The following is a 16,896-nucleotide window of genomic DNA, read 5'->3' as shown; positions in this document are numbered from 1 at the left end:
GGATGTGATACCTGAAGCAAGGGTGTGCTACTTGAAACGAGGGTGTGCAACTTGAAGCAAGGGTGTGTACTACTTGAAGGAAGAATGTGCTACTAGTTGCAGAGATGTGCTGCTAGGAGAATGAATAAGAAAGAGGGAGATGGAAAAGTAAGAAAGATATGAAGGGGGTTAAGGACAGGGAAGAAAAATTAGAAAATTGGAGATGAACGAGTAAGAACTATAATATAACAAGAAAGTAACAACTCTTGTATATATCTAAAAAAAAATAGCAGCATAATAGTCTTGCAATAATGCTACTGTTGCATCTCTCGATTCGATTTCATAAAAATACGCTTACAAATGGTTCAATGATATGTTTACAATACGAGGTTGTATTGGGATATTTTGGTAGTAAGCGGTACCAAATTAACCGCCGTAAAACAGGTCTATAATGAATCTATAATGAAGGGGGGAGGGGGGGGGGGAGTTGTTGTGGTGTTCGTTCGGGTGTGGTTGGTCGGTAGTGTGGTGGGAGGTGGAGGGTGGTTGCTGTCTGGGGAGACTGGAGAGAGAGGTGTGTATAGCGGGTCCAGGAAACTGATGATCGGTTGTGAGTTGGGTTGAAGATGAAGGGATAGTTACCAGGGGGCCAGATTCACGAAAGCACTTACGAACGTGTACACCTTTCCACAATCTTTGACGGCTTTGGTTACATTTATTAAACAGTTTACAAGCATGAAAACTTGCCAGTCAACTGTTGTTATTGCTATAAACAGCCTCCTGGTGCTTCGGAGCTCATTAACTGTTGAAGAATTGTAAACAAAGCCGTCAAAGATTGAGAAAAGATGTACAGGTTCGTAAGTGCTTTCGTGAATCTGGCCCCTGGTTTATCCACGGGGGAGAGTGGGTGTTGAGGTTAGGTTAGGTTAGTGGAGTGGAGTTGAGGCGCAGGAGGGGAAGGGCGGGGGAAGAACCTGGTAGACACGGGGGGAAAAACTAGTTGGCTAACTGATATAACCGGATTCCACAGGCCCTTTGCAACGCAATTTGCTGGTAGGGTAATTGGTCATTCGCAAGCTGGCGTTTATGTGTGCGTGCATATCTATATATATATGCTTGCGAGGTTAAGCGACAGCTCTTAAGCCCCATTTCCCGAGCCATTAATATTTTAATATTATGGCCCGTCCTCATCAGCAAAGGCCTAATGTTCGTTAATCCAGCCGCCAAACGTCCTCTGTTGGAATCGTGCCTCTGTGAAGGCTTCACTCATGAAGTCTGTCAGTATTGTTCAGTGTGTCTAAGGAGCTAGCCACTGCGTGGATAAGCATACCTTGACGACGAGGTGAATATATTCACTCGTTCTGTATATCCTACTAGATAGGGTACCTCATGGTACTCTGGGTACCCCATGGTACTCTATCTCTATATGACTCACCCGAGTTTCAAGCTTCCGTCCATGTTCTCTTGTACTAATGGTAGTCAATGTGAACATTTCCTCTTTTTCCACTTTGTCAATCTCCCCCAAGTATTTTATACGTCTCTTATTATGTCCCCCACCTCTCTCTCTCTCTCCTCTCTTCTAGTGTCGTCTGGTTCAGTTCCTTCCGTCCATCTTCATACCTCCAATTCTGAGGAGATAAACCTTATTGCAAACTTCTGAACCTTTTCGAGTTTCATTATATTTCTTTTGATGGTAGCTCCAGGATGAGGCTGCATACTCCAGTCTCACGTAGGTGGTGTATATAGCTCTAAATACCTTCTTATTTAGGAGTATGTGTTAATGAATATGAGAGAAAGGGTTAGATAAATGATTCTAGAATAATGAATATATATATACTTCTTTATATTTCTCCTTTACTTCACAAGGAAGTTAAACAAATTACTCTCCATAGATCATTTTACAGTTCTGTATGGCCTGACGCTAAGAGATACGTTTCCTTGATCCTGTCAACTTTGTCAAAGACAATAAAGTGGACACAAATTGGCTGTTGTTATTGTTTTAGATTTAGCTACTCAGAACGAAGTGTCCATGTAGCACGGGCTATGGAGAGCCCGTAAACTCACAAATTAGCTCAGGCAACTGTATATATATGACCAAAACGTATGAGGTGAAGCAGGGCACATGGGTCAATAGCCCATCAGCAGTTCCCCCAACTCCTATGTTCTTAATATGGCTGGGGTAGTGTGTGTGTGTGTGTGTACTCACCTAGTTGTACTCACCTAGTTGTTTCTGCAGGATCGAGCATTGACTCTTGGATCCCGCCTTTCGAGCATCGGTTGTTTACAGCAATGACTCCTGTCCTATTTCCCTATCATACCTGGTTTTAAAATTATGAATAGTATTTGCTTCCACAACCTGTTCCTGAAGTGCATTCCATTTCCCCACTACTCTCACGCTAAAAGAAAACTTCCTAACATCTCTGTGACTCATCTGAGTTTCAAGCTTCCATCCATGTCCTCTCGTTCTGTTACTATTCCGTGTGAACATTTCGTCTATGTCCACTCTGTCAATTCCTCTGAGTATCTTATACGTTCCTATCATGTCCCCCCTCTCCCTTCTTCTTTCTAGTGTCGTAAGGCACAGTTCCCTCAGGCGCTCTTCATACCCCATCCCTCGTAGCTCTGGGACGAGTCTCGTTGCAAACCTCTGAACCTTTTCCAGTTTCATTATATGCTTCTTCAGAAGCTTCATTATATGAAGCTTCAGAAGTTTCATTATATGCTTCTGTGTGTGTGTGTGTGTGTGTGTGTGTGTGTGTGTGCTGGACACTGTGTCTTAGTCTTGAGGACTGTAGCATGATGACCAGACCACACACTAGAAGGTGAAGGGACGACGACGTTCCGGTCCGTCCTGGACCATTCTCAAGTCGATCTGTTCGACTTGAGAATGGTCCAGGACGGACCGAAACGTCGTCGTCCCTTCACATTCTAGTGTGTGGTCTGGTCATCATACTTTAGCCACGTTATTGTGACTCATCGCCTGCGACTGTAGCATGTACCGAGTGTGAGCAACTTGTTAAGAATGGGTTGAGATTGCTTGATATGTAGTGCTTCGGTGATGTCTCATCTTCTGTGGTCGTTGTCGATTATTTCAGTGTTGTTGGTCAGGATAGCTCTGTTGATGATCTGACTGTGTGTGTAGATGTAACATATTTCAGTGTGGATATCTCTGATGATGATTTAGCTGTATGTAGGCGTTACATATTTGCTGAAGAAGCCTTGTTGTTTGTGCATTGTTTGCAAGATAATTGAGTAATAAATAATAATAATAATAATAATAATAATAATAATAATAATAATAATAATAATAATAATAATAATAATAATAATAATAATAATAATAATAATAAACCTCCAGAGGCTGATAAGACTTCAACACAACACAAAAGCAAACTTGTAATTCAATGCAAAATAGTTTTTATAATACCAATAAACTTGATATCCAGAATAAAATGCAACTGCATATTCTAGTACAATAGTTCAATATAACAGAATATTCTCACAATGCAATAGTCATTATGCCCTTTATATAATGCAACAATATGAGCTCAATACATCATCAGTATATTCTCATAATACATTAGCATATGTACATAATCTATACACTAGCAAATGATATTCATGATAGTGGTATCAGAGATGATAGTAGCATGAGGGGTGGGGGGCGGATAGTGGTATCAGGGATGAGTGGTGGTAGTATGAGGCGGTGGACTGGGTAGTAATAGTAGTATCGGGGGAGGGGGAGGGGGAGGGGGAGGGGGAGGGGGAGGGGGAGGGGGAGGGGGAGGGGGAGGGGGGAGTGGGGGATTATGAAGGGGGCATACCTGGCGGCAGTGGCTTTGACCAACGTATCTGGAACAGTGTGAAATCCACTGGAAGAGTGAAAGGAAGAGGGTGACGCAAAAGGGAGAACAACAATTATTACCCTCCCTCCCTTCTTCATCCCTCCCTCACCCCCTCTTCATCCCTCCCTCCCTCCCACCCCCCCTCTTCCTCCCTATTGACTACACGAGGGGGAAGTCCCCGTAGGAATTATTGCGAAGATGTTTTGTTTTCTACTTTTTTATCTTCCTGGAAGTCATACCAGGGAAGGAGGAGCAAGACAGGAAGCGCAGCTGTGCGTTAGTGTAGGTGCAGCCTTGGGGCGAGACGCGAGGTCTGGAGGAGCACCTTCAGGTACTCCTTGAGATACACCTATGTCCTCCTTCATTCACATATAGGAGAACGAACCCTCTGGAGTAGTTTCAATATGTCACCCCAAGGAGTACATTCAGGAGGCAGACGATCTCCCCAAAGAACATCTTCGAGAAGTTGACCAGACCACACACTAGAAGTTGAAGGGACGACGACGTTTCGGTCCGTCCTGGACCATTCTCAAGTCGAAACGTCGTCGTCCCTTCAACTTCTAGTGTGTGGTCTGGTCAACATACTTCAGCTACGTTATTGTGACTCATCGCCGCCTGCATCTTCGGGAAGCTCTCGGTCCAGGATCACCTTCAAAAAAAAGCCGCTTCCCCAAGGAACGTCTTTAGCGCGTCCTCCAAGGAGAACATATGTACGTGCAGGAGGAAGCAGATGGTCCCTAAGAAAGGTGTCCACACGGACCACAGGTGACCCTCTCAGATAACAACCGCACCTGGAAATTCCCCGCCTCTCTCCCCCTAGTGCATGAAGCGCGTCTTTTGTTTTCCTCCCCCCCGGTCCCATCTTCCTCTCCAATCATAAACAAAACACAGTCTTCCTTTACCTTCCGACGAGTCTGTTGCAGGTGTGGGCGTCCTTGATGTGTTATCTTACTCGTAATGGCAGCTCGAGGCGTTTTATTACACCTGGTTCCAAGTCCCGCACGACACAGTCATCGTATCTGAAGGTGTAAGGCTTTGGTTAGTAGCGCAGGCACCTCACGAAGACACGGACACGGACACACCACAAGAACACAAATACGTCAAAGGGACACTTTTCAAGCACACGGACACATCACAAGGACACGGCCACACCAGAAGAATACGAACACATACCCCTATAAATTATGTGAAAAGACTTTCAAGCACTCGGACTAAGAAATATAGTGGGGGGGGGGGGTTTATATACTCGAGGACCACGTATGTCTATATACCCGAGGACCACATAGGTCTATATACCCGAGGACCACATAGATCTATATACCCGAGGACCACATAGGTCTATATACCCGAGGACCACATAGATCTATATACCCGAGGACCACATAGGTCTATATACCCGAGGACCACATAGATCTATATACCCGAGGACCACATAGGTCTATATACCCGAGGACCACATAGGTCTATATACCCGAGGACCACATAGGTCTATATACCCGAGGACCACATAGATCTATATACCCGAGGACCACATAGGTCTATATACCCGAGGACCACATAGATCTATATACCCGAGGACCACATAGGTCTATATACCCGAGGACCACATAGATCTATATACCCGAGGACCACATAGGTCTATATACCCGAGGACCACATAGATCTATATACCCGAGGACCACATAGGTCTATATACCCGAGGACCACATAGGTCTATATACCCGAGGACCACATAGGTCTATATACCCGAGGATCACATAGGTCTATATACCCGATAATCACATAGGTCTATATACCTGAGGACCACATAGATCTATATACCCGAGGACCACATAGATCTATATACCCGAGGACCACATAGGTCTATATACCCGAGGACCACATAGGTCTATATCCCCGAGGACCACATAGGTCTATATACCCGAGGACCACATAGGTCTATATACCCGAGGACCACATAGGTCTATATACCCGAGGACCACATAGGCCTATATACCCGAGGACCACATAGATCTATATACCCGAGGACCACATAGGTCTATATACCCGAGGACCACATAGGTCTATATCCCCGAGGACCACATAGGTCTATATCCCCGAGGACCACATAGGTCTATATACCCGAGGACCACATAGGTCTATATACCCGAGGACCACATAGGCCTATATACCCGAGGACCACATAGATCTATATACCCGAGGACCACATAGGTCTATATCCCCGAGGACCACATAGGCCTATATACCCGAGGACCACATAGATCTATATACCCGAGGACCACATAGATCCATATACCCGAGGACCACATAGGCCTATATACCCGAGGACCACATAGATCTATATACCCGAGGACCACATAGGTCTATATACCCGAGGACCACATAGATCTATATACCCGAGGACCACATAGGTCTATATACCCGAGGACCACATAGGTCTGTATACCCGAGGACCACATAGGCCTATATACCCGAGGACCACATAGATCTATATACCCGAGGACCACATAGGTCTATATCCCCGAGGACCACATAGGCCTATATACCCGAGGACCACATAGATCTATATACCCGAGGACCACATAGATCTATATACCCGAGGACCACATAGGTCTATATACCCGAGGACCACATAGATCCATATACCCGAGGACCACATAGGTCTATATACCCGAGGACCACATAGATCCATATACCCGAGGACCACATAGGTCTATATACCCGAGGACCACATAGATCCATATACCCGAGGACCACATAGTGTAACACTGTAAAAGTGTTTGGTTTAGTTTAATACATACATGAGTCACAGACAAGGATCTGAGAGGCGCCAGTTGTCTGCCAGCAGGACTAACCAACATATAAAAGCAACACAACAACCACACAAGACATGTGTAGCAGCAGCGGTTCCGCCGCCTACCGGAGAGACGAGAGTGTGTGTATATGGTAACCGGCTCCCGCTCTTGGGACCTTGGGACTCCCCCCCTCTACCACTCTAGCATACTAATGCCGCCGGGAGAACCCTGGGACCTCTCCCGTACCTTAAAGTCAATAAGAACGAAACTATCGAAGCAATACGAACATCATTGACATCTTCCTCACCACCACCACCACTAACAACAACAACTATCACCTCACTGAACCACCGCCCACTAACAAGTCACCACAACCACCTACACCAAACAATCTGGTTGACCTTGGGATGGAAAACTCGGTTCCAGCCGGTTTAACACTATCCCTTGAGGGGGACGAGGCTAGGGGTGGGGGGGGGAGGGGTACCGTGTTCAAGGGATGGGGGGGAGGGGTACCCTGTTCAAGGGATGGAGGGGAGGAGGAGGAGGACAGAGGTATGAGGGGGATGGTGGTGGATAGGCTCAGAGGTGGATGTGGTTATAAGGATGATGGTATAATAGAGTCAGGGTTATGGTATGGTGGGATGGTGGCTGAAGGTATGCTGGGATGGCTGGGACAGCAGCAGGTGGGATAGGGGGTGGATAGAACAGGACATTAACTTGGATTTGCCCTAAACTATCTTCAGTTTTAATAAAAGATTTACACTATAAAAACACTAAGCCACTAGATGGCGGGACACACACATTCTAAGCTTAGTGTGGGGCAAATCTTGAGCAGCTTTGTTGACCAGACCACACACTAGAAGTTGAAGGGACGACGACGTTTCGGTCCGTCCTGGACCATTCTCAAGTCAATTGTGATGAGGAGGTAGAGACAGGCAACTTGAGCAGCTTTGTTTATACAAATCCTAAAAGCTTCACGTGGACCAATCCTGGCAAGTTAGGTTTGGACACATTCTGGCAGCGTAGAGTTGCAAAGGTCACAGGGTAGATGGAGTACGGAGGCCCGTGTATACCCGCCAGGACAATGGTCACATAGTTACGTTTTTGTGGTTTAATATACCTGCGTGTTGGGTCTGTAGCAGCGCTCAGGGCGATTCCTTCCCCCCACCCATCAACCCCCATAACCCCAGATCTAACTCCCCCCTAACCCCCCCCCTCTTTTACAACCATTACATCCCCCCCTTTTCCCCCCTCAGTAGAACAGCTCGTCACCCACCTGCTGCTGCTGCTGCTGCTGCGCCCTGCCGTTAGGGTTTAAGCGTAGTTTACTTATTATGCACCCTTATATCCACCTTGTGAGAGGGGGGTCGTTGGGGTACACCCCTCATACCCACCTTGTGAGAGGGGGGGTCGTACGGGCACCCCACCATACCCATCCTCTGTTCCATTTTATTACAATCATTACCGTTCTTGTATTGTAGTTTACAAACTGGTACTTTACCTTCGGTGAAGTGTGGTGTGCAAATGACAGTTTATCATCACTGCACGGCGGTGTATCTAGTTTACCGTCACTGCATGGCGGTGTATCTAGTTTACCGTCACTGCATGGCGGTGTATCTAGTTTACCGTCACTGCATGGCGGTGTATCTAGTTTACCGTCACTGCATGGCGGTGTATCTAGTTTACCGTCACTGCATGGCGGTGTATCTAGTTTACCGTCACTGCATGGCGGTGTATCTAGTTTACCGTCACTGCATGGCGGTGTATCTAGTTTACCGTCACTGCATGGCGGTGTATCTAGTTTACCGTCACTGCATGGCGGTGTATCTAGTTTACCGTCACTGCATGGCGGTGTATCTAGTTTACCGTCACTGCATGATAAGGCATCGACAGTTTACCGTCACTGCATGACAAGGCATCGACAGTTTACCGTCACTGCATGACAGTGCATCCACAGTTCACGAGAGCTAATGGGATTCGTAAGTTGATAATTGACCTTGAAGTGTAGCGCACAAAGTTGAATCCTTTCGGAGGTTTTTTTCTTATTTTTGCGGGGTTCAAGTTCAAGGTTCTAATGGAGAATGTAATGGATATCAATACTCTCCCCCTCCCTCCTCCCCCCCACGCTATCTTCATCCTCCCCCTCCGGTGGTCAAGCCGTGGTCGCTTGCCTGACCTTCCTTGACCGTGAACTAAGGGAAATGATGCGACGCTTGCTGCTGCATGATGTTGGGGTATGATTAGCATGACAGTCATGCAGTATGTTTATATCTCTCTCTCACACACACACACGCACACATGCACATTCACGCGCACACGCGCGCACACACACACACACGCACAAGGGGACACAGGTGGAAACTGAGTGCCCAAATGAGCCACAGAGATATTAGAAAGAACTTTTTTAGTGTCAGAGTGGTTGACAAATGGAATGCATTAGGCAGTGATGTGGTGGAGGCTGACTCCATACACAGTTTCAAGTGTAGATATGATAGAGCCCAGTAGGCTTAGGAAACTGTACACCTGTTGATTGACGGTTGAGAGGCGGGACCAAAGAGCCAGAGCTCAACCCCCGCAAGCACAACTAGGTGAGTACAACTAGGTGAGTACACACACACACACACACACACACACACACACACACACACACACACACACACACACACACACACACACACACACACACACTCAGTGCCAGATATTAGGGTGCCGTTCAATGAGAACATGTCAGAGGAACGCAACCTAACTCAACCAGAAGAGATAATTAAACTATAAAAAGGAGCACAGATGAAAGCTGGAAACAGGAATGAATCACATTATATATGTGATTCAAAAAGCGCAACTCTGTAGCGCAAAAGCATTACAGAGGGCACAAAAGGTCTTTATCAGACCTCATCTTAGATTATTACAGAAACAATTTCCTCTATCCTTCACACCTTATAGTTACAATGTCAGCTAGTTACAGAGAATGTTCTATTTCAAGAGCTTATATATTTACAGTAAGTCATTATACATTAATGGTAAGTCTTATCGTTAATACATAAATGTTTGATCAATGGAGATATTACAGTCATAGGGGAGCAGCTGCTTATTATAAGTCTTCACAATATTGAGTTTCTCAATCTCATATGTCATTTATCTACTGGGAGCGAAATATGGATACAGCCATATTAGAGAGAGCCAAGGAGAGAGAGAAGAGAGAGAGAAGAGAGAGAGAAGAGAGAGAGAAGAGAGAGAGAAGAGGGGAGAGAGAGAAGAGAGAGAGAAGAGAGAGAGAAGAGGGGAGAGAGAGAAGAGAGAGAGAAGAGAGAGAAGAGAGAGAGAGAGAGAGAAGAGAGAGAGAAGAGAGAGAGAAGAGAGAGAGAAGAGAGAGAGAGAGAGAGAGAGGAGATAGAGATAGAGACCAACACACATTAACTATTTATTTCAGTCTCCCGTGGAAGCAATCATCCCTGCCAGACACAACTTCGGCAACCGCACCCGACCCGACTCACATAACCAGCCTCGCCTTAGGCGACGGGGACCTGCTCGAATGTTTTTTTCCCACCTGCCTGTAAAATTACCCCGTGTAGCGTAGTCATGGTGTTCCCCTGACTGCTGCCAGGGGGCCCCTGCAACCAGCGCCCCTTAACTGCAGCCAGGGCTCCCTGACGGCTGTCATGCCCCTCCCTGATCTTAGATAGGGGGTCCCCTTGACTGCAAAGGGTCCATGGCTGTCGCATGGTCCCCCATGACCGTAGCCAGAGGCCCCCTGAGCATGCACTTGCAGTCCTTCATTGCTCCTGACCACACGCATGACAGACGGTTTTGCTTGAGCTGTTTCCTGTACTTATCGTTTGTGACTGTCCCTGATCATGAACTTGGCGTCTGTATTTCTTCTCATTATACACTTGGCGCCAACGAATGGTAATTTGTATGCACCAGGCGTCCGTTGGTGCACGTGAAGTACATTTTCAAGTACTTAACGTCCTTGGGTGCCACATATCATGTACTTATTTGCGTCCCTTCTTTCTTGACAGTTTCTTGACATTGGGAAGCGTTAGGAGGACTGAACCATACTCAGTCTTCCCTCTGTTCTTCACTGGCGTTTAGGATGGGGTTTTAGATTCAGCTACTCGGAACAAAAGGTTGCAAGTAGCACGGGCTATGGTGAGCCCCTAGTGGACTGACACAAGAGCGGGGCTGTTCACTGCCTATACTTCCATCTGTTATACAACTATCGCGAGCCGCGTGTAGTCTTACGGTATCTTTTTGATCTAGGCGGGTAATCACAAGCAAATTAGAAAGGTCACAAAATGTTTGATAATATCATTATCTCCTGATAATGATAATATCATTATCTCCTCCATTATACCTAATATCAATCATCTCAAGATACTCAAGATACTCCTGCGTTCTTGGCCCGTTCTGACCTGGCTGTGCTGTTAGAACCCAAAGGAGGTGTGAGTTGTGATTATTTGCTGATAGAATGGTTGTCACCACCACCAGACCTGTTCTACTGTTCTCTTGTTACAATGTTCATGGTTCTCCTTGACCATGTGCTTGGAGGTTCTCACTATTTTCATATCGTTGTTTATGCGACCCTGATCACACACACACACACACACACAACTCTACGGTTGAGAGGCGGGACCAAAGAGCCAGAGCTCAACCCCCGCAAGCACAAATACACACACACACACACACACACACACACACACACACACACACACACACACACACACACACACACACACACACAGAGGAACTTGAAACTAAGTGTAATTTTCGAACAATTCCCATGTACACGTGAAGAAAAAATACCCACCCTCTCGTTATAGCAATCTCAGCATATCCCACCTCGCGCGAGATATCAGTTGGTACAGCTGCACTTACACGCGATACAGTAGTCCAAGTACAGCTGCACCTCGGACGAAACAAGTCTCGATACAGCTGATGATGAAGATTAAGCCACCCAAAAGGTGGCACGGGCATGAATAGCCCGTAAGTGGTGGCCCTTTTGAGCCATTACCAGTATCAAGAGCTGATACTGGAGATCTGTGGAGGTGCAACTGCACCCTGCGTGACGGGAGATGTCTTCCCCGTGAATGTGTCCATCAATACAGCTGCCGCACAGACAGCAGCTGCACCTGGCCTGGTGGGCAGAGTCTGACCGCTCCTACTCAACACTGGCATTGTTCCCGAGCAACAAAAAAGTTGTATAAATAGTTGACGTCCTTGTTGTCCACTTTACCTGAAAGGTAAACATGTGATGCTCATCGGAGATCATACGAATACATGTGTGAATGTTTATGTATGTGTGTGTGTGTGTGTGTGTGTGTGTGTGTGTGTGTGTGTGTGTGTGTGTGTGTGTGTGTGTGTGTGTGTGTGTGTGTGTGTGTTTGCTTTATGGTTATCTTGAGGTTATCTTGAGATGATTTCGGGGCTTTTTTAGCTCCACCCCCAGGAAGCAGCCCGTGACAGCTGACTAACACCCAGGTACCTATTTTACTGCTAGGTAACAGGGGCATAGGGTGAAAGAAACTCTGCCCGTTGTTTCTCGCCGGCGCCTGGGATCGAACCCGGGACCACAGGATCACAAGTCCAGTGTGCTGTCCGCTCGGCCGACCGGCTCCCGATTGCTACCTTGCAACGTTGTTATGCTGACGGTATGGGCTTGCTGGGATGATTCACCCTGGGATGATTCACCAATATTCCAATCAATTTGTTTTTTTACTTTGGACCCTAATTGTAATTCAGATCCTACCTGGATAAACAGGTTACCTCCTGGTCTTTTAATTAGGGTCCACGCGTTGTTGTTATAGATTCAGCTACTCGGAACAAGTTCCAAGTAGCACGGGCTATGGTGAGCCCGTAGGTCCACGCGGGTATATCCCTGAAAACAACGCAGTTAGTCCAGAGCCGTTGCAGCTTCGCGTTACATGTCAACATTCTTCGGTGTTCATAGTGCACAAACCTTGTATGCCGGTACAAAAGTCGAAGTGTTCAAGGGAAATTTGGACACGTTTCCTGCAAGACGTGCCGGACCAACCAGGCTGTAGTGTATATGTGGGGCCAGCGGGCCGCTCCAAGCAACAGCCTCACCTAGTTGTGCTTGCTAAGGTTGAGCTTTGGTTCTTTGGTCCTACCTCTCAACCGTCAATCAACTGGTGAACAGATTCTTTTTCCTATTGGACTCAATAGGATCAACAAAGTCTTTTGTACCAAATTATCACAAGACAACGGTCGAGCTTTGGGAGTAGAAGTACTACCAGAACCCACTCCAGGTATACTCCAGGTATACTCCCACACGACCCGTGCAGTACTATTTCCAGTAATCATACTCCAGTCTTGTGACCATAATTTATTTCAGCCTTGATGTCTCCCTTATTTCAAGGCTTTTCCGGTCGCGGGAACGCAACGGCATTTCACGTAATGACGGAAAATGACTACTGTAGGTGTAAATTAGCGTGTCCTGACGTGTCCTGTCCTGCAAACAGAGTGGTAGACGGTTGGAACAAGTTAGGTGAGAAGGTGGTGGAGGCCAAGACCGTCAGTAGTTTCAAAGAGTTATATGACAAAGAGTGCTGGGAAGACGGGACACCACGAGCGTAGCTCTCATCCTGTAACTACACTTAGGTAATTACACTTAGGTAATTACCCGTTCCTCGGTGTAGCTATTGACAAAAAAAGTGAGCTGATTGTCTCATTTAACAATCTGGATGACAAAAATAATCAAATGGATGGGTGAGACATGACAGAGATGGATGATCCACCACCATCATCCGACCGTCAAACTTAGACGCAGATGATTCTCCTTCACTCAATCTGGTCGACCTTCACCGGAGAGTTAGTGGCAAATTGTTGTTTAAACACAGGGACACAGGGGGGACACATGGAGGGACGCAGGGGACACGTGGTGGGACACAGGCAGGGACACAGGGGGACACAACATATCTGCCGAGACGTGAGGCACACAGAAGAAACAATTATTCACTTTATTCGTCCGGTCTGCCGTAGCGTGCTTATTCACGTCCACCCAACTGTTTATGATGTGAGTCTTTTGTTTGTGATGTGAGTATTTTTGTTCGCGATACGAGTCTCTGGTTCGAAATGAGTCTCTCTTTGGCGATGAGTCTCTTGTTCGCGATACGAGTCTCTGGTTCGAAATGAGTCTCTCTTTGGGGATGAGTCTCTTGTTCGCGATGCGAGTCTTTGTCTTACGATACTCTGTTGTCCACTTGATTACAATTATTCACCGTAAATCACTGTCGGTAGCGTCTACGAAGGTGTTCCCTAGAAACCACTACCTCACGTTCGTCTCTCGTTGAAACTTTACATCACCGTTTCGTGCGAGACGATTCCATCTACACTACACTCTGATACTGGACACTCGTAGCTCACTGAAGGTGGTCAGGTGGGTGGCTTGCTGGGTCTTTGGGTTAGTTGGGTGGCTGGCTGGGTCTTTGGGTTAGTTGGGTGCTTGGCTGGGTGTCTGGGTCTTTGGGTTAGTTGGGTGCTTGGCTGGGTGTCTGGGTTAGTTGGGTGGCTGGCTGGGTCTTTGGGTTAGTTGGGTGCTTGGCTGGGTGTCTGGGTTAGTTGGGTGGCTGGCTGGGTCTTTGGGTTAGTTGGGTGGTTGGCTGGATCTCTGGGTTAGTTGGGTGCTTGGCTGGGTCTCTGGGTAAGTTGGGTGGCTGGCTGGGTCTTTGGGTTAGTTGGGTGGCTGGCTGGGTCTTTGGGTTAGTTGGGTGCTTGGCTGGGTGTCTGGGTTAGTTGGGTGGCTGGCTGGGTCTTTGGGTTAGTTGGGTGCTTGGCTGGGTGTCTGGGTTAGTTGGGTGGCTGGCTGGGTAGCTCCCTAGGTGGCCGACCCTGAGAGTCGGGAATGCGGTCGGTTCACACCATGGTTGGATTAGTTAGTGGCCGAGTGTTGGAGGATCTCGGAGTAACATAGCGTAGGAGGGCTGACAGGTTTTTCTTGTAAATGCCAGATGGTCAGCGAAAATAATACCGCTCTCACTACAATTACGAATACCGCGATTATCACAACTTCTACAACAAATACGACTCCCTTATCACAACTTATTTCCACAACAACTGTTTACCCATTGTTCAAGCTACATGTTATAAAAAAAAAATCACAGATTCAAGACCTCACTTAAAAGCTCAACTTGCGTAGTTTCAGCTCTCAAAACACGCTTTAAAAGCATAGAAGAAAATACATTTAAGAGCAATCCAGTACTGTGTTTACTTAATAATGATTTTGTTAATTGATAGAAGTACAGTCTTAATGCAAAGGCAGGAGACATCCCAATGATACAACAAGCTAATCGACTTGAGAATGGTCCAGGACGGATCGAAACGTCGTCGTCCCTTCACCTTCTAGTGTGTGGTCTGGTCAACATACAGCAAGCTAACCAGCCATATAACTGTTGGTACAACAGATCCTCAAACATGGCTCTTGATACAACAAGAGATTCACACACGATTGCTGATATCATAAAGGAGTCTCAGATATTCCAGCTGATACAACCTGAGGGTTTTGTACACCTGTTGACACAAGAGGAGCCTCATATCTGCCAGTTTAGAGTACGTCGGATTTACTGTGAGTTTTCCTTGTAGATGTCCCGCCCCGTGAGAGCTCCTGGTGAGGCTGAGGTGTGTGTGTGTTGGTCAGTGTGACTGTATCAGTGTGTGAGGAAGTAATCTCACGTGTGACAGGCGAACTATGTGCTTCCCCTGAAACTCTATCCAACAGTCGTTTTACATCCATGTTCCCCGAGTTACTGCTGGGTGCAAATGCAGCGCAATATATGGTGAAGGAACGATGCACAACCCTAGACCAATTCTTGAAAAGATTTAATGTTATGTTACTAGTATATCATCTTCAAGCTGAAGAAGCCACACTGTAGGTCAGAAATCAGGAGATGCTGTGATACAACCTGAGCCTCAGACAGTCCTGTTGATACATCCTAAGCCTTAGACAGTCCTGTTGATACAACCTGAGCCTTAGACAATCCTGTTGATAAAACCTGAGCCTTAGACAGTCCTGTTGATGAAACCTAAGCCTTAGACAGACCTCTTCATGGCTGCAGATTCCATACACTGTCTTCTAATATTATTATATTCTCTGGGGATGAGTTATCACGTCAACACGATGAACTAATCCCCAGAGATCTTCGTGTTGAGCTCAACATTGGTGGTGTTGTCAATATAGCAGCAAGCATCCTGGCCTTTCTTGATCTCCGCCCACTCAAGTTCCTGGATATTTCACCAACGTGTACTCGAGTCCAATTTCTACAAGGTATAGTATAAGCGCCCGTAAGGGGGTGAACTTTTTCCCGGTAGTTTTTTCATCAGCCGAGGAGGTTGACTGTTGTGGATGTCTTATGCATAACCCATATGGTTACTGCAGGTTGTAGTGATGCTCTTTACTGCCTCCGACCTGGTTGATACCTGGTTGATACCTTGTTGATGGGGTTCTGGGAGTTCTTCTACTCCCCAAGCTCGGCCCGAGGCCAGACTTGACTTGTGAGAGTTTGGTCACCAGGCTGGTGCTTGGAGCGGCCCGCAGGCCCACATCACCCACCACAGCCCGGTTGGTCCGGCACTCCTTGGAGGAAACAATCTAGTTTCCTCTTGAAGACCTGTTGAGAGCCATGGTTCACATCCTGTTTTGTTGTATAAATAGCAGTAGCATCGTCTCTTACTGTTATTTATCTACAGGTCCTAGATATATAGAAGAGAAAATGTTTTTCTACAAAAGCATTTTCCTCTAGAAAACGTTTTCTAAAAAGGCATTTTCCTCCAGAAAACGTTTTCTAAAAAGGCATTTTCCTCTAGAAAACGTTTGTGTTTTCCAGCGGCTCAAAATTTCTTGCAACTGCCCCGAGGCTGGCGTGGATTATCATGAACGTCCGCGCCTCGGGCGGGCACAACCTCCCCTTCTCCCCCACTCCATTCCACCCCCCACCCACCCCCCATTAACTCCAACACCACCACAACTCCCCCCACCCCCCTCTGTTGTCAGGTAGATGAGTGGGGAGACGGCAAACTCCTTCCCCTGTACACCCTCACACAAGAACAAACTCCTCCAAAACTCAAAACTCATTGGCTCAAAACTCCATTCACGTGAAGATGAAACCACTGATAAAAATGTCTTCATTTTTTAAACAGGTGATCTAGATGCCTTAGAATAGACAAAAAGCAAAACTAATTAATTAGTTTTGCTAATGAGGTGGTAATTAGACACAGTTTGGTACACTGTACCCAGAGTGTACCAAACTTTGGGGCAGGAGGAA

General features: G+C 46.6%; 1 protein-coding gene across 2 annotated transcripts in view; it reads right to left on the bottom strand.

Annotated features, from left to right (window-relative positions):
• Nucleotides 1–16,896, bottom strand: part of LOC123770778 (uncharacterized) — a 58,455-nt gene that overhangs the window by 32,050 nt on the left and 9,509 nt on the right. For both annotated transcript variants that reach the window (XM_069305908.1, XM_069305907.1), the window contains exon 3: nucleotides 4,727–4,843. The gene's annotated coding sequence lies outside the window, so the exon portion shown is untranslated. The remainder of the gene's footprint in view (nucleotides 1–4,726; nucleotides 4,844–16,896) is intronic.

This window comes from Procambarus clarkii, chromosome 56, assembly GCF_040958095.1.
Source record: "Procambarus clarkii isolate CNS0578487 chromosome 56, FALCON_Pclarkii_2.0, whole genome shotgun sequence".
NCBI lineage: Eukaryota > Metazoa > Arthropoda > Malacostraca > Decapoda > Cambaridae > Procambarus > Procambarus clarkii.
Note: the sequence above shows the minus strand (reverse complement) of the source record. Positions and strands in the feature narration are given on the sequence as shown.